The 20,300-nt window shown below is 47.8% G+C and overlaps 1 protein-coding gene across 3 annotated transcripts in view; it reads left to right on the top strand.

Moving 5' to 3' along the window:
• Positions 1-1,390: 1,390 nt before the first annotated feature.
• The window catches only part of FIO1 (methyltransferase), a 91,095-nt gene continuing 72,185 nt past the window's right edge, over positions 1,391-20,300 (top strand). For 2 of the 3 annotated variants that reach the window (XM_087392572.1, XM_087392571.1), the window contains exon 1: positions 1,391-1,590. The gene's annotated coding sequence lies outside the window, so the exon portion shown is untranslated. Of the gene's footprint in view, positions 1,591-2,237; positions 2,284-20,300 lie in introns of those variants that run through there. The other variant, XM_087392573.1, reaches the window with a different exon arrangement.

The raw sequence follows: 20,300 nt of genomic DNA, 5'->3' as shown, positions 1-20,300 counted from the left end.
TCATGCATTGAACTGCTTTAGAAACTGTACGCACAGCCAAGCACAAGTAGATTACATTAACCAAAAGTGCTTTCGACAGGTACCAAGAGAACACACCTTCCCACATCTCTACTACACTAATTTTGAAACAAATAAGCATAATTTAAAGTGCTAGAACTACGTATAGGCACAAAGCACATTTTCAAAGCAACTGATCATTTCTGAGAGACGACGTGCACAAAATCTAAACTAATAGATGACCCTAAAGTAATAAATGGGCTATATACAATAATTGAAATAAAAGAATGGATGCTCATTGAACTATGCTCCAGTAATATCAATCAACAAGACGGCCTTGTAAATGGAGTAGATGGAATCTTTATGACATCAACAACTTACATGGGGAAACAAATCATTTGGATACTATTTCCTCAACAAGACATTGGAATGCAAACTAGAAATGAAAACAAAAGGGCTTACAACACATGCACAAGACCAAAGTGGACACCCATATTCAGAGTCACAAAAAAAGTGCAATAGGTCCATCGAAAACAAGCCTCCTCACATGTGAACAATTTCCAATTCAACTAGCAACAACAAGAACAATCCATAGAGCACAAGGACTAACACTAGAAAAACTTGCTTTCTCCCCAAAAGGGGTGCGTGCACATGGCTTAGCATACACTGCGTTATCTAGAGTTAAAAAAAAAAAAAATTTGTACTTAGTGAAACCATTACGATTTCATAATTTCAACGTGGACAATGACGTTAAAAAAAAAATGGAGTGCCTAACTAACAATGCTTCCTGGAAAACATTATTGAAAACAAGCTTGCAAGGAAACACAACAAATAATTTACTAATTCAATCTTGGAACACAAGATCCCTTCCAAAGTACGAAGAGGATATAAAAGCAACAAGACATCTTATGAAGTCAGACGTCATATGCCTACAAGAAACAAGAACAAAAAACCCTGGCACATTCATCACTACAGACTTCTAGGCAATCACAAATTACTCGCACTCAGGATCATGCACCCTTGTTAAGAAATACATAAAAATAAACAATGTCGAAACATACAACGAAAAAGGGATACAATTAATAAGAGTAGACATACACACAAAGGGATACAATTAATAAGAGTAGACATACACACAAAAAACAATGCCATCCTGAATGTGTACAGACCCCCATCTACAAAATGGAACTTGTTCATAACCTACCTTCAAAACATACCAGCCAAGATAATTAACACAAAAATGGACATAACTTTACTTGGGAATTTCAACATTGACATGTTAAAAGAGACACCTAAAGCAACAAACCTTTGAAATATGATGCAATACTTCAACTGAGATCTACAAATCAATGAATCAACAACTACGTATGGATCCCAATTGGATCACATATGGGCAAAAAATAGCTTTCCGAAAAAGAAATCAGGAACAACATTGCATATTGGACTGACCACTCCATCTCATACATATACACATAGATACAACAAGGCAGGGCTTTAGTGCTGTTTTGGAAGTTGAAGGAGGCAACACCACCATCAAGAGCTCATAGAACTATGTTTATACCCGAGAAAGAGATGGAGCAGGGAAACTTACTGGTTAGTTTTGCAATCTTTATTCTTGCAAGATCGGACTTATTTCTTTGAAAAAGAGTTGAGCCAACAAAGTTCCGAAATCTTTAACATACCTTCATTTTGGATTTGCCAAGATTAGTGTCACTTTGATCCGTTCATCTCGTATTCTAGAGTTGAATCTAACGTCAAACAATCATGCTTGCATACTCTTGATCATCCTCAAGGAGCTGCTCTTGTCCTTCCTCTACCTGACGCAAGGTTCCCACTCTGAACTAGAATGTTCTACCTAGTTCTTTGAGCAATTACTTGAGGTCTTGTGAACCTTTTGCACTTGTATGTATTGGGATTACCCTCCTGCAAGGCTGTGCAAGGCAGGAAGCACCTGAAAACCTTGTGAAAGCATCTCGCAGGATGGACGGCAGCCATAAATTAGCGGGATGGTTCCACGGATCAAACCTCGAAACGCACTTCCATATGTTCACTCTCTTATTTGTAGTCTGGGAAAACCATGATGTCCGCTTAAACATACACCTTGCAAAAAGCCTCTACTTAGAGCTTGCAGATCCAGAGCCACTTTCACTGAGATCATCATGTCTATCCTCAGTCGACCAGTGATTTTGGTCGCATAGACAGCATACACAGTTCCAGTCACCCGTATGGATAGCTGATTTGGCAGTTGACTGCGAGGGGCACTCATCATTGCCCTTCACATTTTGGGTTCTCTCTCAAAGCGACAGCTCAATGCATTTATTTTCCTGTTATTTCTTTCTTTTTGGCTTGTTAAAGACAAAATACATTTTGCACTTTTCAAGAATGCGTGAGCCAACATCTGTAATGTATGATCAATTATGACTCTACGGAGCCACTGGTTGTTAAGGGTTAAGTTTATAAGCATTTTGACAAGGAGACAAATGAGTTGTGATGGAAGTAGGCTGGAAAAAGGATTTAGATGGCATAAAATTAGATTGGTTATATTAGGTCCTTCATGTACTATATCCGAAATACTCTTCTGTATTTACAACATTGGTGGGGAAGTCATAGTAGCTAGTTTGTAACTATGCATGCAAGTTGATGATTTCTCACCTTGTGGTTACTATCATGAGGTTAAAGTTGCAACAGGACTGCTCCTAACTAACAGTAAAAACTACTAAGTTTAGTAGAATTTACAGGAAAGTTAAAGTAGTGTAGTACCTTATGTTTAGGAAAAGGGTAGGAGAGGAAGGTCATGGGCTGGATCTTCAACAGGGACTTGTGAGGGGCTGCACAAGGACAGAATCCTTTTTAGAATTCAGCTGAGTATTGAACTCTTGCTGTATATTCTATTTCAGTAATGAAGTACAAGTCATGAATGAATAGGTCAAGTACAACTAGAACCCTTATATAGGTATGGCCCAGGGAAGTACAAAGCAGTATTGCTTATGGGATTACCTCCTAGGATGCCATGTGGCAACTTATGGTATCCCCTAAAGAAAGGGAAAAACACTTACAAGCCAATAAAGGCCTTTCCACTAACTTTAGCCTAGGTTTAGCCTAAGTAAAAAGTAACCCTCTGTTACAATCCTCCCTCCTCAAATAGAAATTTGTCCTCAAATTTGAAAAGGCTGTAACCTGGACATACAATGCTCCTTGTAAACCTGAATAGCTCAATTCTGGTCATATCAGCTGAACAATGAAGTTTCTCAGTCAAATACTTCCCTTTAGGCATGCTGATCTGTAAACGGATCATATAATATTCCCAAGAAATCAAGCAACCGGGTGGAAGAGCTATGCTGTCCAATATAACAGATCTGATCATATAATCCAGCTGATCTAAGAAAAAATAGTGAATACTGGCTGCAACATATCCATATATGCCATATAGCAAAAGAAAATCAGGTTTGCTCATAAAGATGCAATTTTGGCCATAGAATTCAGCTAAGCAATTAAGGGTACTGCTCCACAATTGTAGATGGCTGCCAAGAAGACTCCTCATCAGGTAGACCTCTCCATTTGATAAGATATTCCATGTAGGACTTGTTCCTCAACACATGATCTCTAAATCCAAGGATCTTCTCAGGTATATACTCAGTCTGGCCCTCTTCATTCATAGGAGGTCGCTCTTCGATAACTTGCTCCTTAGGCCCCAAATACTTCTTGAGAAGTGATACATGGAATACTTTGTGTATTCTAGAGGATGATGGAAGCTCCAACTCATAAGCAACTCCCCCAACTTTCCTCAAAACCTTGTAAGGTCCATAATACCTATGAGCAAGTTAACATTGGTATTACCTTTCAAAGAAGCTTGCCTGGACTTATGTAATCTGAGAAACACATAATGCCCTTCTTCAAAATGAAGATCTCTTCTATGCTCATTAGCATAATCCTTCATCCTTGCTTGGGCCCGTATCATATTATCTTTACATTGCTGTAATAGAGCAGTCATGTGAGCCAAATCATCCTTGGCTTGGTGGTTGGTCAATGCTTGATGAATAATGGTTGATGGAACATGAGCTTTACAGCCAAACATGGCTTCAAAAGGGCTCATACCAATTGAAGTGTGCTTGGTGGTATTATAACAAAATTGAGCTAGATGCAACCATTGGTCCCACGATGCTTGGGTCTCAAAGCAATAATGCCTTAGGTACTCTTCCAACCAGCGGTTAACCCTGTCTATTTGTCCATGAGTTTGAGGGTGATGTGCTGTACTTGGGGTAAGAAGTGTTCCCATAGAACTGAAAAGCTCTCGCAAAAAATGCCCCATGAACTTAGCATCACGATCGCTCACAATTTCCTGAGGGAGTCCATGTAATTTAAGCACATTCTCCATGAATTGCTTAGCCACCTTGGAAGCTGTAAATTGTGTCTTAGTAGGAATGAAGTGGGCAGCTTTAGTAAGTCTATCAATAACCACAAAGATGCTGTTCCAACCCTTAGAGGTCACTGGTAGACCTCCAATAAAGTCCATGCTGATATGTGTCCATTTACCTTGAGGTATAGGGAGAGGTTGTAGTAGACCAGTTGGTCTCAGATTCAACTCCCTGTTTTGTTGACAGGGCTTACAGCTTTGCACATAAGCAAGAACATCCTTCCAAATCCCCTTCCAGTAAAAACTATGTTTTACCTTATCATATGTCTTGTTGAGGCCTATATGCCCAGCCATAGGAGATGAGTGAAATTCCTACAAGATTAGCAGCTTATAGGAGGAATTTTTAGTAAGAAATATTCTATCATTATACCACAAGAGCCCATTGTGCAACTTGAAATTGGGATATTGCTGAAAGTCAGGATCTTGCAAGTCTTGGAACATAGCAGCTGCTTGAGGATCATTAAGATACTCTTCTTGAATGCCATGGATCCAATCTTTATAAACCTCAGTAATAGATGACAAAGTACAAGCCCATATCCTAGAAAGAGAATCTGCTACAATATTTTCTTTGCCCATCTTGTAATCTATGTTAAAGTCATAGTTTTGCACAATGTACAGCCATCTCCTTTGCTTGGGTGATAGAGAAGACTGAGATAGAAAATATCTGAGAGTCTTATGATCAGTCTTGACCTTGAAATGGCTGCCATAGATGTAGTGGTGCCACTTTTTGATTGCATGAAGTATTGCCAACATCTCTTGGTCATAAATGTGGAAACTTAACTCCTTGTCATCCAATTTCCGACTTTCAAAGGCAATAACTCCATGACTCTGCTTTAGGACAGCTCCAATGCCCCTTCCACTAGTATCAGCCTCAATTATAAAAGGTTGAGAGAAATCAGGACATACCAAGATAGGCGCTGAAGTTAATGCCTTCTTTAATGCTTCAAAGCTCTTATTGGCACTGTCAGACCATTGGAAAGCATTCTTTTTTAGAAGATAAGTGAGAGGAGCTGCCAATTTGGCAAAATGCCTTATAAATCTTCTATAAAATGATGCTAGACCAAGGAAACCTCTCAGCTGGGTGATATTCTGAGGTATAGGCCAATCCTTTACACACTTTACCTTGCTGGGATCCACCTTAATGCCACTACTGCTGACAATATGGCCCAAATATTCCACTTCTTCAGCCATGAAAGTGCATTTACTTGATTTGGCATACAATTGGTGTGTCCTCAATACTTCCAATACTTGCTGGACACGCAATAAATGCTCTTCTTTTGTTTTGCTGTAGATCAATATATCATCAAAGAATACCAACACAAATTTATAGAGGAAAGGCTGCAATACCTTGTTCGTCAGGGCCTGGAAAGTTGCAGGTGCATTGGTTAGACCAAATGCCATCACTTTGAATTGATAAAGCCCGTGTTCTGTCCTGAAGGCAGTTTTATGCTCATCTCCCTCTTGTTGGAATGGTCACCTCCCCATCTGTAAGCCCCCATATGAGGAGAGCATGGGGGAGGGAGACCTAGGGCAGTACCCCACAGAAAAAGAGAGAAAGGGGCTGCCACATGGACAGCATCATGGCTGTCATGTGGGCAGCACATCTAGAGAAGGTGAGGAGTGGCTGCATGATGGTGACACATGGCGGCTGACCTCAGCAGCAGTACAGATGAGTATGGCGCTAACACATGGCTGGAGATAGCCTGGCAGAGGGCAGAACTAGCACGACAGAAGGGCAGGGCAGACCAGCAGATTGGGTCGACCTCATGGAGGCCAGGTGGAGCAGCAAATGGGGCTGCCAGTGGGCGGCATGCCTTATATAGGGCTGGGCCCCTGCCTTGATTGGAGGGCTAAAGGCCCTAGAAGTGTGGGCCCAAAAGGCCCCGGGTTGTGAGCCCTTATAGGGCTAGATCAGCCACAGACTGGTCGGCTAGTCTGGTCAGCCAGTTTGCTGCAGGCTGGTCGGTGTTTTTGCCAGCCCCTTGGGGCCTATAAAAGCAGAGGCTCTTGGCCTCATTTATCATCACTTGAAGTAGCTTTGGGAGGAGCAGAAAGGAGCAGCATATCCACCATCCTTGGGCCTCTACACAGGAAGTGAAGGAGAGAGGTGTTGCTGTAGACTTAGCTCCAGGGAGAGGCTGAACCTAGACTGTCTTCTAGGGCAGAAGGTTGCTGATCATCATCTTCTGGAGCAGCCATTCACAAACAGGTTGGAACTTGGAGCAGTGGAACAGCTATCTTGGGGCCTACATCAGGAGGACCAAGGGGCCCTGTGTGCTGCAGACAAAGCTTGGCAGGGGCTGCCCACCTAGGCTGATTCACAGGCAGTAAGGTGGAGAAGAACACATTGGATGGAAAGTCTACAGACGCTCGAGGTGGAGCACGCGGGCTCGAGTCTAGAGATAGCCAGCAGATAGGAGAAGTACCTTGTGGTAAGATCAGAGGACCACACCATTGGTGGGACTCTGGATCTATCTCTTTTATTGTGTCCATAGTTTTTGGACGAAAATATATTATTTTGGTGGTTTCTCTAAATTCAGATTCTGTTGTAGAAGTATTACGAGATAAATCCTCATCAATCTCTAGAATCAAGCTCAACTTTGCTCCTGTTTTTGCTTTGCACACATTTCTATGTTTAGGGGTCCACTTCTCACCACAAAGGTAGCACAATTTCTTCTTCTTCCTGTCATCAAGAATTGCTTGAGATAACTGCTTAACCAACTTGTTTCTTTTATCACCCAGATCATCCTTTGGAGTGGGTTTAAAGGATGGCTTAACATTTGTAGCCTTGTAAGCCTTAGGTTGTCCCATGCCACTGCCATACACTATGGGGAACCTAGAAATAGAATAAAGTTGTAGCAGGTGCAGGAAGTTTGTTTTCTTCATTGGAAACCCCTTTGACCATAGGCTTAGTCCCAAAGTGACCAATACCCAAAGTCTTCTCCTTCCAATTGTATTTGGGTTCATAAAGCTCTGCCAACTGCATGGCCTCTTTAAGAGAATTGGGCTTTTGAGCCGCAACATCTGAAGCAATACTAGGGTGTAGACCATGGATGAACTTGAGCATTCTAACTCTTTCATCAATACCATGAACAAACAGAGCCAATTTTCAAAACTGTTTGATATAATTTTTCACTGATCCTTGCTGAGTAAGATCATATCACTTACAAATATATTGATCTCTAGTAAAAGGAGATATAAAAGTTTTAAGCATTTCAGCCTTGAATTCATCCCAAGCATTAAAAGTTAACCCTTCTTGCTGTAGATGCCTCCACCAAGAGTGGGCATAATCTTCAAGATGAAGAACAATAAATCTGATTTTACCTTGATCACCCTTTGGATATAAAAGGAAGTAGTCATCCATCTTGTTGAGCCATTCCTCCAATTCCTCGTGAGAGGTAGAATCACCTTTGAACTTAGGAAGTATAATCTTGTCTTTCATATCTTTGTCTTGATGAATAGATCCTTTTGGTTCAATAGATTTAACTATTTGTATATATTGCTGGAATATCATTGCTGCCCTAAGGTCTGCTGGTAGCAACTTATATTCATGGAATTTTTGACACAACTCTTCAGCTGCTGAACTGTTACTATTAGGAGTCTTACCATGTGTTGAATCCTTATCCATATGAGTTGCAACTCCACCAGAGTGATAGGTCCTTCGGGCAGAAGCCATAAAACCAACCGGTTCAGTTACATGTACAGGATCATCATCATCATCATCTGAACCTAAGTCTCCATCAATTTGGGGATCCATAGGTCTCTTCCCATCATAGATTTGGCTTCTCTTGCTACATCCTTTGGTCAATCCTCTGATTATTGGTCTTAATCTCATTAGTTAACTCCTTGAATATCTGTAGCATTGGGTCCATACATTCACAATTCAGCTGACTATTGAACTCTTGCTGTATATTCTATTTCAGTAATGAAGTACAAGTCATGAATGAATGTGTCAAGTACAACTAGAGCCCTTATATAGGTATGGCCCAGGGAAGTACAAAGCAGTATTGCTTATGGGATTACCTCCTAGGATGCCACATAGCAACTTATGGTATCCCCTAAAGAAAGGAAAAAAACACTTACAAGTCAATAACGGCCTTTCCACTAACTTTACCTAGGTTAAGCCTAAGTAAAAAGAAACCCTCTGTTACAAAAGTTGAGCTAAATATGTTTGAACTATGTGAATTGACTTAAAGTTTTTCCCCAAATTCCCTTCCCCATATGTGTGGGTGTGTGTGTTTTGCTGATCTTTCTCTTCTGGATTGGAGATTCGAGTGAGGCATTCTTATTCTGCTTTCTCCTTTGCGGATCTCACTTCCAAGAAAGCTTATCAAGTTCTTTTACCGCAGCCATGGATTCATGAGCGTGGTCTTTCTATTTGGCATCTTCACAAACCACTTGCTTGGTGGAATGTTTGTCTTGGCCATATTTGGAACAGTAAGCTCCGGCTTAGACAACGGCTTTTCTTATGGCGGTGTTTGGTTGGTGCTTTGCTAGCGGGTTCTTTCTTGGCTGCCAAGCGCATTACTTCTTCGCATTGTCCATCTTGTTCACATATGAGGAGACAATTCTTCATCTACTCTGGACTTGCCCGGTCGCCCGTGACTTTCTTCCTAGATTGGGGACTTATCTTCGTGCCCAATTTCCTAGCATCGCTTTTCGCAGGCAAATTGGTTGTTTGGGAGATGTACCAATCTAACAGTCAACATTCGGGAGACTTTCTGTAAGTTGCCTCCAGAAAGAGGGTTGCTATTGTTGGCAAGATGGAGCACAGATGGTTGGTATCCCTATGCGAGTCTCCCATCCGTCGTGGGCCAATCGAGACCACCTGCCTCCCTATAAGCTCTCTTTGATCAAACACTTCCGGGCCAAAGACTAGGCTATGAGAGGAAATGGTGATGTTGCAGCTGAGAATATGTGCTTCCGAATCATGAGAATATTTGCTGATTGTCCCACCATAGTCCTTTGTAACTCCAGTGCTGAATCAGCTGTTGTGGCTCCTGACATGCTCAATCATGAGGGCCGTGCATGTTCCCAACTCACCACAATGTAAGTCACGAGGAGGGTGGTGGTGGCAAACAGGGCCTTCCTATGCATGGAAGCATGTGTAAGAACTGTGGGCTTTTGTGATCTCTATGGAGGCTTGTACGGCGAATAATTTGTATCTGTGCAGCGGTGCGCCAGGCATGACTAGCTCAAAGCCCACCTTTAGTGCTCAAATGCGTTAGCAAAGAGATCTCTATACCTAGCCGTTTAGTGCATTGGTTTAGCAACTAGTGTGTGACATGTTTGAGCTGCTCCTTTGGTCATAAGTGGATATCTGCCATTTTAAGACCCAGGCCTCGTCTGTCCCGAGATCTCTATACCTAGCCGTTTAGTGCATTGGTTTACCAACTAGTGTGTGACTTGTTTGAGCTGCTCCTTTGGTCATAAGTGGATCATTGCCATTTTAAGACCCAGGCCTCGTCTGTCCCGAGTGAAAGCTAGTTGGAAAGTAGCCGTGTGTGTGTGTATGATCCATAGCTCCCCTTGCCGTCCCAACTACTCCATCTTGAACATCTGATTCCTCATCATTAAGTCAAAGATTATGGGGGTCCACTGCTCATGCGGATGTGAAGTTGAAGCACCAGAAAGAACGGGAGGGGTTCCCAATCTCGCGAGTGGAAACCCCCTTTTGTAACACCTCCAAAGCAATGGGGTACTCACCTAGAAAATCAAGTTAGCCCCATGGCCAACCACCAAAAGTCTCGTAGAAGGGTTGTGTTGGACGAGGCTTCGTGGCCTTGGAGTTCGAGAGAATGAGGAATATTCTTGAGTTGCCCTGTAGAAGAGGGGCCTTGGGCCTGCAACAAGGAGGCAAATTGAGACTGAGAGATGAAGAAGCCGCGCTCTGACCAGGGGGCTTAGGTAGAGGTGTGTGCAGTGAGTGGTTGCCAAAGTGGGGAGGGAGACGCAGGGACTATGGTGAGGGGAGGAAGAGGCTGTGAAAGGTGGGGTGTGTGTGTGAAGGGGAGGGAGGGGGAATGGGTAGTGAGGTGATTCATGACTTTGCTATCGTGGCTACAGGGGAGGCGGGGGCGAATAGAAGTAGATAATCAAATCATGCGTCTTGCCCATGTCTATGAAAGCTTGCCCCATATGAGGTGACTCGGGTGGCTCGGGCTCGTCGGTTTGTGGAAACTTGGAAAGACCTGCCTTATCTAGATCAATGTTAGGCAATATGATCAAGTCCTGCTGAAAATGAATGATTGATATGTGGTGGTAAGAAGGAGAACTTTCCCCATGGGCTCCCAAAATCCATGATGTCTAGGTATTGAGTAATATATGTCAACGCCTCATCCTCCTTCAGAGCTCCTTGGCAAAGTTTGAAGTCTTTGGGGAAAGGTTGCAAATTGCGATGGTCGCTCGCGAAAATGTGCTACGATTCTGGATTTATAGGAATCTGGTGTGTGGGACACTGCTTGATTCTTGCAGCATGCTTGTCTCTCTAGTCTTGTCACAATAGGGCAACTCCCACGAATATCCACGGATCGGTGGGCTGGGGGAGGCTCCTTTTTAGGCAGCCTAAACTGCCTCCAAGTCAGCCCCTTGGGCTGATCAAACAGTCCGATCAGCCCAGCCAACCAGTTGACTGGCTGGTTGGCCAATTAGGGCTGGTTGGGTCAGCCAAAAGAGGCCCTTCCAGCCCCTATATAAAGAGGGTTTCCCCCCTCATTTTAGCATCCAGCTCCTAGCCTCTAGCAGCCCCTTTCAGCCATCCTATGGGTGAGGTGTGAGAAGTGCAGTGGAGAGAGAGATGAGAGAACTGCAAGTGATCTCAGGAAAAACCCGCAAAGTAGTGGGGAAAACCTCTATTATAGATAAGTTTAACTGCTCCATTGTTGAGATAACAAGCTCCAATGAGGGGAGGTCTATATAGCCCCCCCCTCCCCTCCTCCCCTTGAGCGGTCTGCATAACCCACAGGCCTAGGGGCCAACTGCTCCTACTAGGGGGCCAACCCCCTTAGCCCTCTATAAGGGCTGGCAAACAGCCCTACAAGGGGCTGGTCCCCTGCTTTAAGGGCCAACTACAGCCGACCAGCCTCTTGCCCCATATAGGGGGCTGCCACGCAACCATATGAAGGGCTGACCCCTCCTTGCAACAAAAGGCCTAGGTGGCCAACCACCTCAGCCTATAAAGGGTTCATAGGGGCTGGTCTCCTCCTCAGAGAGAGGCCATGCTGGTATCCAATGCTGACCATCACAAAGCGTGCCACCATAGTGGCCCCTATCGGGTCCCTAGGCTCCTGCACACTTGTAGATCTGGCCTACACTACTCTGCCCTCACAGGGGGTGGGCAAACCCACAACATAGGCTCTCATTCAACCTAACCTAGCCTCACTTTGGGCGGGCACTCCGACAAGAAAGGCCATCTCTCTCTAGAGTGACATCGGGAGATGTTGACGTCTAACACGAGGTTGGGTATCCTCTTTCCATAGCATAGCTCCATCCCCCGCATGTCGCACTTTGGGGAGTGGTTTCAGTGCGGTTTTGTATGCCAATTTGGCAATCATGTATAAATAAAGCAGTGTACTATGGTTAGGTAGATCTCCGGTGTCTTTCAGTTACATCGGATGAGTCTTTTACTCATCTAGTAGCTTTATCAGTTCTTCCAAGTCTTCCACCCCGGGAGCTCAATCAGCTGGATCAGCTTTAGCAGGGGAGTAGATGGTATTCACAGCTATGATTGATGGGTCTTCCATCCTTGAGACATCTCAGGCCCATCAACTGTTGCCATAGATGAGCCTGTTGGGTCCACCACCCGAGGGGGTTGTCTATTCCCCACAGTTAGTTTTCTTGGGGCTCCCACCCAAGGGGACACCCCAGATGCAACAGATAGGTGTGATGCGTCTTGCAGCCATCAGGCCTCTTCATCAGCTATGGTCAATTCCTATGGGGCTTCCACCCTTGGAGCTCAGTTGGCCACATCAGTTTTAGTCGGCATGACTCATATTTCACCTTCTCATTAGGAGTGTTCAGGACTAATGGGCTCAGTTTCCAGTCCCATTGGCTGTGATGCTCAGCAAGAGAGTGCATCTCAGGAGTTTGCCAGACTAGTGTTAGGCCTAGCAGGAGGGAGTACTATGTAGCAGGTGTAGCTATCAACAGTACGGAGGTTGACGATCAATCAGGCACGCTTGGCAGCTTTGTGCCGTACGGGATCACCCCTCGATATATATGGATGAGGACCTGACACCTTTACAGATAGAGGAGAGATGGGCTCTCTTGTAGCAGGGAGATGCAGCCCACAAGGAGGGGAAATGGGCAATAGTGTGGGACCTGGACGTCTCATCACTGGGCCCCGTCGGACACCTGACCACCCTCCCACATAGGGGACGGGGTCTATGAGATGCAGGATACTGAGACCCTCGCTTGTACCATTTATTTGGAACTATAATGGTAGCCTATGGTCAGAGCCTGGGAATTTCTCGGAGTCCTACACAAGACGAGACATAGTTTTCTACACAGAGACACGTCAGAGCCCAGAGCGTCCCTTACTGATCCTTAGTGGATACACTTGGGAGTCAGTCTACAGGGAGAGATGAGAGATACAGGTGGAGTGGCAGTTCTATATCGATCATCTCTTACTTGGGCGATCTCAGTTGAGATGAGGGACTCGCAGCCTTCACATCGCATATCACAGACTTCTTTGTTTCACCACCTCCAACTGGGGTTGATCATACATATCTTTTCTTTAGCATCACCACTCCTCGCCTTGCAGACCACCCACCACAGCACCCACACACTTAACTATCATGACATACATTTTGATCATAACCTCTCACCAAGATACTCCGCACGACTCTACACGTTACTCACCTATATTGATTATATACCTCTTTTAGAAGACTGTGCCACTCTTGTTAGCCGATCACTGCACGAGGCTGCCCTTCATGCCTTTCCGTACACCACACGCTCCAACCGTCCATCTAGGGTCCGTGCCATGCAATAGTTGGTACGATGACGAGTGTGAGGCTCTTTGCCGACAAATCTGATTCGAATCTAAACATGGTCTCTCAAGTGAACTGGACACGATACGTGAGTACCTGTTACGCTCTAGTCGAGGTAGCATGACCTCGGAAGAATCAGTTGACATTTCCCTTAAAGGATCTATCTATGAAATATATGTGTTTGCGCTTCATGTAAATGATCGGGAGGGATTCAATGTCAAGGTCCTAGGTGAGGGCTGATAGCACCAGACTAGGTAGATCTAAGGCCAAGGGCCTAATGCAAAGGTTGTGCCTAGGGGCAAAGAATTTAATGCATCCCAAGAGAGGGGTGAAATGTTGCATTAGTGAGGCCCTATATGGATGACATGTGGCATCTAGATCTGTGGCATCTAGATCTATCTAGGGAATTGGGGCTTGTTGAGGCTAGAGAGAGAAGAGAAGGAAATTATTCACGTTGATTCTTGAATGAAGATCTCTGTCTGCTTGCTAGCCTTAGCAAGAATTGGCTGGGAGGTGATTCATGGTGCTGCTCCCGTGATCTGTAGTAGAATCTAGAATAGAAGAGTTTTGACAATTGGTATCAGAGCGCAAGGCTACGATTAGGATGGAATTGACGACCAGCGCGGTGATCATCTGGCGCTGGCTTACGCACTGGCTGAACGACGATGGCCTACGCAAGCTAGTATAGGGGATAAGAAGGTCTTCACGTAGAGAGTGGAGTATAGGTGGCGAGGCGACGGGCTGACCACGATGGAGCTGCTGACGATGGCGCTCCCGTAACTACAACGGAAGGGGGGGGCGTAGTTGGAACTCATGAATTACGCAGGCCTTTTGACGTTGACAGTCCGTGATCCACCTCAGATCAACGGAGATCCCATGCGGGGCAATCGACGAATATTGAAGCGGTCTACGTTGACGGAGACTTCTGAGTTATCGTTGGAGCTTTGGTTGACGTAGATTGCGACGGGAAGTGGGGCGTCGTTGTAGCTACTCTTAACAATTGGCCATAAACCCCACGCGACGGGCAGACTGCAACGACGCAGCGGACGGTAGCGTGGAGCGCATGATAGGCAAGGAATTCGGTCCTTCATGTGATCGACGACAGGCTTGGAGTGGTGCTGGAACGGATAGCAGTAATTCGTGAGCAAGGAGATCATTTGGCACGTAAGCTGTGATTTGGGACGCAGGGGTGGCGCAGAGCAGGCTGGCTAGCCGTGGTTTGCTGATTTGGCACACGTGTGCTCTGAGTTCTTCATCGCCGAGCAACCTGCTCGTAAGCAGTGACTGGGGCTACGATCCAGCGACAGTCTGGGACGCAGATTGGGTGCAAAAGCGCAGGGCTTGACCAGGGAGCTTTCTTTGATCTCCATTAGTTTGTGTTTATTTTTTCTTCTCGATTTAGTAGGGTGATGCGCTACTTTCATCGACAGGATAACGTGAATGATCAGCATGCATGAGGCTTCAATGTTGTAGCAGGGACAGATTATGCCTGTGCATATGCCTGTGTGCTTCAGTCAGAGTCAGATTGCAGGAATTTCCCTAGTATAGGGAAAAGCGCCATTTGTGATATATGCCTGTATTAAATGCTTGATCAGTGTGAATGTGGGATTGCAGGAATTCCCTAGTATAGGGAATTGTGTCAGACTGTTAGTACATTGAATTGTGTCAGCTTGTAAATACAACTTTCTTGTGGTGTTAAATTAAAAAAAAAAAAAAAAACAAACAAACAAACCAAAACACCCATTGAACAGAATGGAAGCAGAAGAAGGAGCTTCCAGGAGGGACCCTGGTGAATCAGGAGTCCGACCGACCCAGCAGGTGTCGCGCCCAGTAGCTCACACTTGATCTGGCAGGATTGCATTGTTGGAGGATGCCTTGCAACAGTTGTTAGTGCAGCAATTACAGACCAATGCAGGGCAGTCCGAACTTAGGAGAGCGATACATAGTATGTCTGCCAGACCTTCTCGAGAGGAGAAGGGAAAGGCTCCAATGGAACCGGAGTCTAGTGTCCATACGGTCGAGCCTAGGAAGGCTAAAGTGCCAAATATTGCCAATTACAGACCGGAAAAGTATTCTGGTCGGATGAACGACCGTAGCTCCGATGTCATTGAGACCTGGTTACACAAATGGGATGAGGCGTTCGCCATTTGTGAAATCAGAAATGACATCAAGAAGATCCGCGAGGCTACCCACATGTTTAGTGAGGCAGTGGATCGGTGGTGGATTAAACAACAAAAAGATGGTATAGCATCCACTACCTGGGAGGGGTTTAAAAGAGAGTTTAGGAAACACTTCTTACCTCCTGACGAAGCATCCCGAGCTTGGGATCAATATAGGAACCTTCGTCAGAGAAATTTATCAGTGGCAGAATACACTGATAAGTTTCGAGAGAGTGTAATGAAGGTTGACGAACCCCTGCCTCAATCAATCCAAGTGAAAGATTTCATATTTGGATTGAATGATTGAATAAAAATGGAAGTTCGGGCTAAGTACGCGAACACGTTAGATGATGCAATAGCTATAGCCCTGAACTACGAGGATGCCAAGGGCAGCAAGCCAAGTGGGTTTGCACAGGTCGGAACCCAGTATGGGTATCCGAAGAAATCTGGGTTTAAGAAGAAGTGGGCTAGTAGAGGGAGTGGTTCACAGCCGAGTGGTCAAGCCAAGCAGGCGAGACCGGCTGAAACTCCTAAACCAAGTACCACCATTGGAGTGAAGAGGAAAGTAACCCCAATGGCAGCCCGGGCTTGGTCTAAGTCTCCCTTGAACCCAGAACAAAGGGAAAAAGCGAGGAGAGAAGGCTTATGTTTTGGTTGCCTTCAGCCTCATCAGTGGAAGGATTGTCCACGTAACAAAGATCGTCGGATGGCTGAGATGGTGATCTCAGAGTGCGACGTGGAGATGGAGGGAAGTCCCAGAGCGGAAGAGATGCAAATTCAGCTAGCGGGATCTTCTCAGAGGTTAGTACCTTGTTTGTTATGTGTGTCTGTTGCTAAGCTAGTGACGAGTGCACCTGACAACATCCTATCTAAGCCCGCAGCAACGGGGTATACAGCCTTTAATGATACGGAGTTAATTAAAATGAAAGGGCAAGTGGCCAATCATGATGTCATTGTGTTGCTTGACTCGGCGTCAACTCACAATGTGATTAACTCCAAGCTCATGAAGAGGCTGAAATTAAAGACAAGTCCATCTGACTATGCGTATACAGTCAGGATGGCAGATGGAAGTTCAACTGAAGTATGGGACCAAAGGGTTACCCAGTTGGAGCTTCGGATTCAGGACTATGCTGAGAAGCTTGATTTTGAAATGACCAAGCTTGCTCATGCAGATATAGCCCTGGGTATGGCGTGGCATTCTAAGAAGAATCCAGCCATTGATTGGAAAAAGCACGTATATCAATTCAAGATGAATGATGTGCTTTATGTCTTGCGAGGTGAAAAAGATATACCTCAGGGACCGTTGGTTTCCGTGATGGAAATCCGAAAAGCTCAAGTAGAGTTTTTATTCCTTTGCACAGCATCGGTAGAGCCGGTTGATGATTCTTCGGCTAGCACTGATGTTACGCAAAGTGGTGAGATGGCCAAGCTGGCTAATCTTATAACAGAGGAGTTCTCTGATTGTTTTAGGGATGAACTACCTTATGGGTTACCTCCAGAGCGGAAAGTTCAGCATAAGATTGAACTGATCCCGGGGGCAGAACCTGTAAATAGACCTCCCTATAGAATGAGTTTTACATTCTCCTAGTTGCATTCGATTCAATCTCTTCAGGTGGCTGCTCCTGCGAGCCTCCCCCTCCCCTCCCGCACCTCTACCTCCCTTAGCCCCTCCTCCTCGCCTCGACCACTCCCACCCCTACCTCTCCGCCCTCACCTCCCCTCACCCGCCGCTGCCGCCGCGCCCTCCCTCGCAACCCCCGCCTCACCCCCGCCTCACTCCCTGCCCTCCGACCTCACCCCCTCGCACCTCCGCTCACCCCCTCGCACCTCCGCCTCACCCCCTCACCGCTGCCTCTCTGCCCTCACCCCTCGCACCTCGCCTCACCTCCGCCTCACTCCGTCCCCCCTCGCTACGCCCACCTCCTTCGCCGCTCCATCCCATCCCCCCCTCGCCCCTCCGCTCCACCCCCCCCCCCCCGCCGCCACTTCTCTCCCCCCCGCCTCCCGTTTCGCCCCCCCGCCCCTCGCCTTACCGCCCCCGCCCCCTCCCGCCTCTCCGCTCTTCCGCTCCACTCCCGCCTTCCCTTCCCGCCCTTCCGCCCCCGCCCCCCCCGCCCCTTTGCTCCACCCCGCCCCTTCTGCCCCACCCTTTCACCCCGCCCCCCTTCCGTCCTCCCGCCCCGCTCCGCCTCTCCCCCGCTCCCGTTCCCGCCTCCTCACCTCGCCCGCTCTCCGCCCCCACTCCTCCACCCCGCGCCACCCCCGCTTCCTGTCCTCCCATTCCGCTTCCTCCGCCCTCCGCCCTCCATCCTTCCTGCTTTTCGCCTCCGCACCCGTCTTTCGCACACCCAGGCTCCACCCTCTCGCATCTATCCCCCCTTTTTTCTGGGTGGCAGCCTCTTCCTCATCGGAAGCCTCGCAGTTTGTCTTGGCGGTATGGCGGCTCCCTGCCCGGAACCGGAGGCCCAGTCGGACCCTCCCTCTCCAGATGCCTACCGCGTCATCCTGACAGAGCAACAATCATCTCTGGTTCAGGAGGTTGCCAATGACTTTGCCCTTACCTCTGTTTATGGCAGAGTCATTGGACATTCCCCCTCCAGATCAGCCATCAGGGACTGGCTCCAGTCCACTCTCATGCTAGAGGATGGCCATATCGAGGAGGTGGCCCTTATGGGAAGGGGCATCTTCTGGCTCAAACTCTCCAATGCGAAAGCTGCGAGCAACCTGATTGCTGGCTCCCCCACGTCAGTGGATGGAAAGATTATCATGATAGTCCCGTGGTACCGTGGATTCAACGCAGCGGATTTTGATGTTCGGTTCCGTATACCTCGCCATCCAGTGACGCTAGTTTTTCCAGGTCTTGCTGTTGAGCTGCGGCCGATTGTCAGGGACCTGGGCTCCCACTTTGGCTGGGTTATGCACGATACTTTCGTCGATGCGGTGACTACGGCAGGAGCCCCCCCGGTCCGCGTGGCTGTGGCGGATCCTGCGACTCTCCCTACAGTGATCGAGATCGTGACAGATGCCGGCAGCATCACCTAGAGCATGGTAGTCACCGGACAGCCAGGACAGTGTCTGAGGTGTCATGGCTTTGGGCACCTGGCGGCTATTTGTCCACGCTTCGCCAGCTCTTCTCGGCCTCCCCCGCCCCCTCTCTCTCCGCCCCCTCCCCCCCCCTCCGGGAAGCCACACCAGGAGGAGCAGAGGCAGCCGGAGTTCGGACCAGAGTTAGCTGGCGGCTAGACTGAGGTTAGAAGGAAAAGAGGAAAGAACAAGAAGATTTCTGATAAAGGCAAGGAGACAGAGGTTACCCAACCTGCAGCGGCACCTCAGAGACCTGACAGGCAGCCGCCCCAGGGACCTGGGAGAGCATCTTCTTCGACGGTAGCCCGCCCTTCACAGCCTCAGGTCCCCCTCTCTTCCGCTCCCCAGCCTCTTCCCACTCAGTCCCAGCCCCCATCCCCCAGCTGCACCCCATATCTCCCGACCCGCAGCTTCAGCCCCCGCCTCTTCCTCCTCAGTCTCCTCCCCCTCTATCTCAGCCCCAGCTCCAGATGCATCCCCATCCCTCCCCCCCCCGCCTCTTTCAGCTCTCCTGCAGAGCTAGCTGCACCGACGGCTCCTCAGCCGAGGGCAGCCCCCGCTCCCCCTCCTCCTCCTCCTCCGCTAGTCGCCTCTGAGGAGTGTGAGTTGCCTATCCCCCAGCCTCCTCCCCCTCCCCCTCCACTGGCAGGACACCCTGAGTCTACACCACCACCGGAGCAGGCTCCGGAGCAGGCTTCTCTGTCCGCTAGCCCTTCAGTGGCAGACTCTGATGGGCCTCAGCTTCAGGAGAGAGAGCTCCCCCGTGACTTTTTCAGATCTGGCCCCTGGGACTACTTGGATGTGGCCGACCTCGGGACCTTCCCTGCTTGCCTCGACATCAGTATCTTCCTGCTCCGCAAAGGGGCGGATGGGAAGATAGCCGCCTTGGCCCCTAGGGATGGCCCTAGCTTTGCTTTCACGTTCCTTAGCGACGGCACCGAGACCTGGACAGACGACTCGGTCTGGGAGGCTCTCAGGGAGCAGACGCATGCTCAGGTTTGCTCCTGGATAGGCCCGTCCGGTGGGCAGCTTCTCGAGACTCAGTGGTCCGAGGGTGACGTGCGCCTACGGTGGCGTTGCGCCGCCAAACGCTTCAGACTGATTGTGATCCTCAGGCCCCCCCTGTCTTGGCCCCTCCCCCAGGATGTCAGAGCCTGGACTCCTCAGAAACTCCGTGCCTTCTACGGGATGACTACCTCAGAGATCTCGAGCTGGCTCGAGAAAGCTTTTGCTCATTGGTACAAGGCCTCTCGCCTTTGCTGAAGGTGTTGAAGAACGGGCAGGACGACCCCGCCTCCCCCTCCAAACCTTCCCATAAGCGTCAGCGCCTCCACTCCGAAATGTCAGCTTCTTCTTCGACTTCGACCGCGAGCAGACAGTTGTTCGCAGCCTCCCAGTCCTCACCATGAGCCTACACCTCGTATCCTGGAATGTGAACGGGTTTCACTCTTCTGGCACCCGTGGTCCTAGGAAGCTCATTTTGAGACAGGAACTTCAGCCAGCAGTGATTGGTCGTTTGGATGTACTTCTGCTCCAGGAGCACAAGCTTTCTGCGGCTCACTCCCGTAGATGCGGGAAGATTCTCCCTGGACGCTCACACTTATTGGGAGCCCTCGATCGGCGCACTGGGGAGGAGTGGTGGTGTCTGTACTTCCG

Source organism: Dipteris shenzhenensis, chromosome 21 (genome assembly GCF_047967505.1).
Source record: "Dipteris shenzhenensis isolate YYH24624 ecotype China chromosome 21, Dip_SZ_1.0, whole genome shotgun sequence".
NCBI lineage: Eukaryota > Viridiplantae > Streptophyta > Polypodiopsida > Gleicheniales > Dipteridaceae > Dipteris > Dipteris shenzhenensis.
The sequence above is the reverse complement of the archived record's forward strand: the minus strand, read 5'-3'. Positions and strand labels throughout refer to the sequence as shown.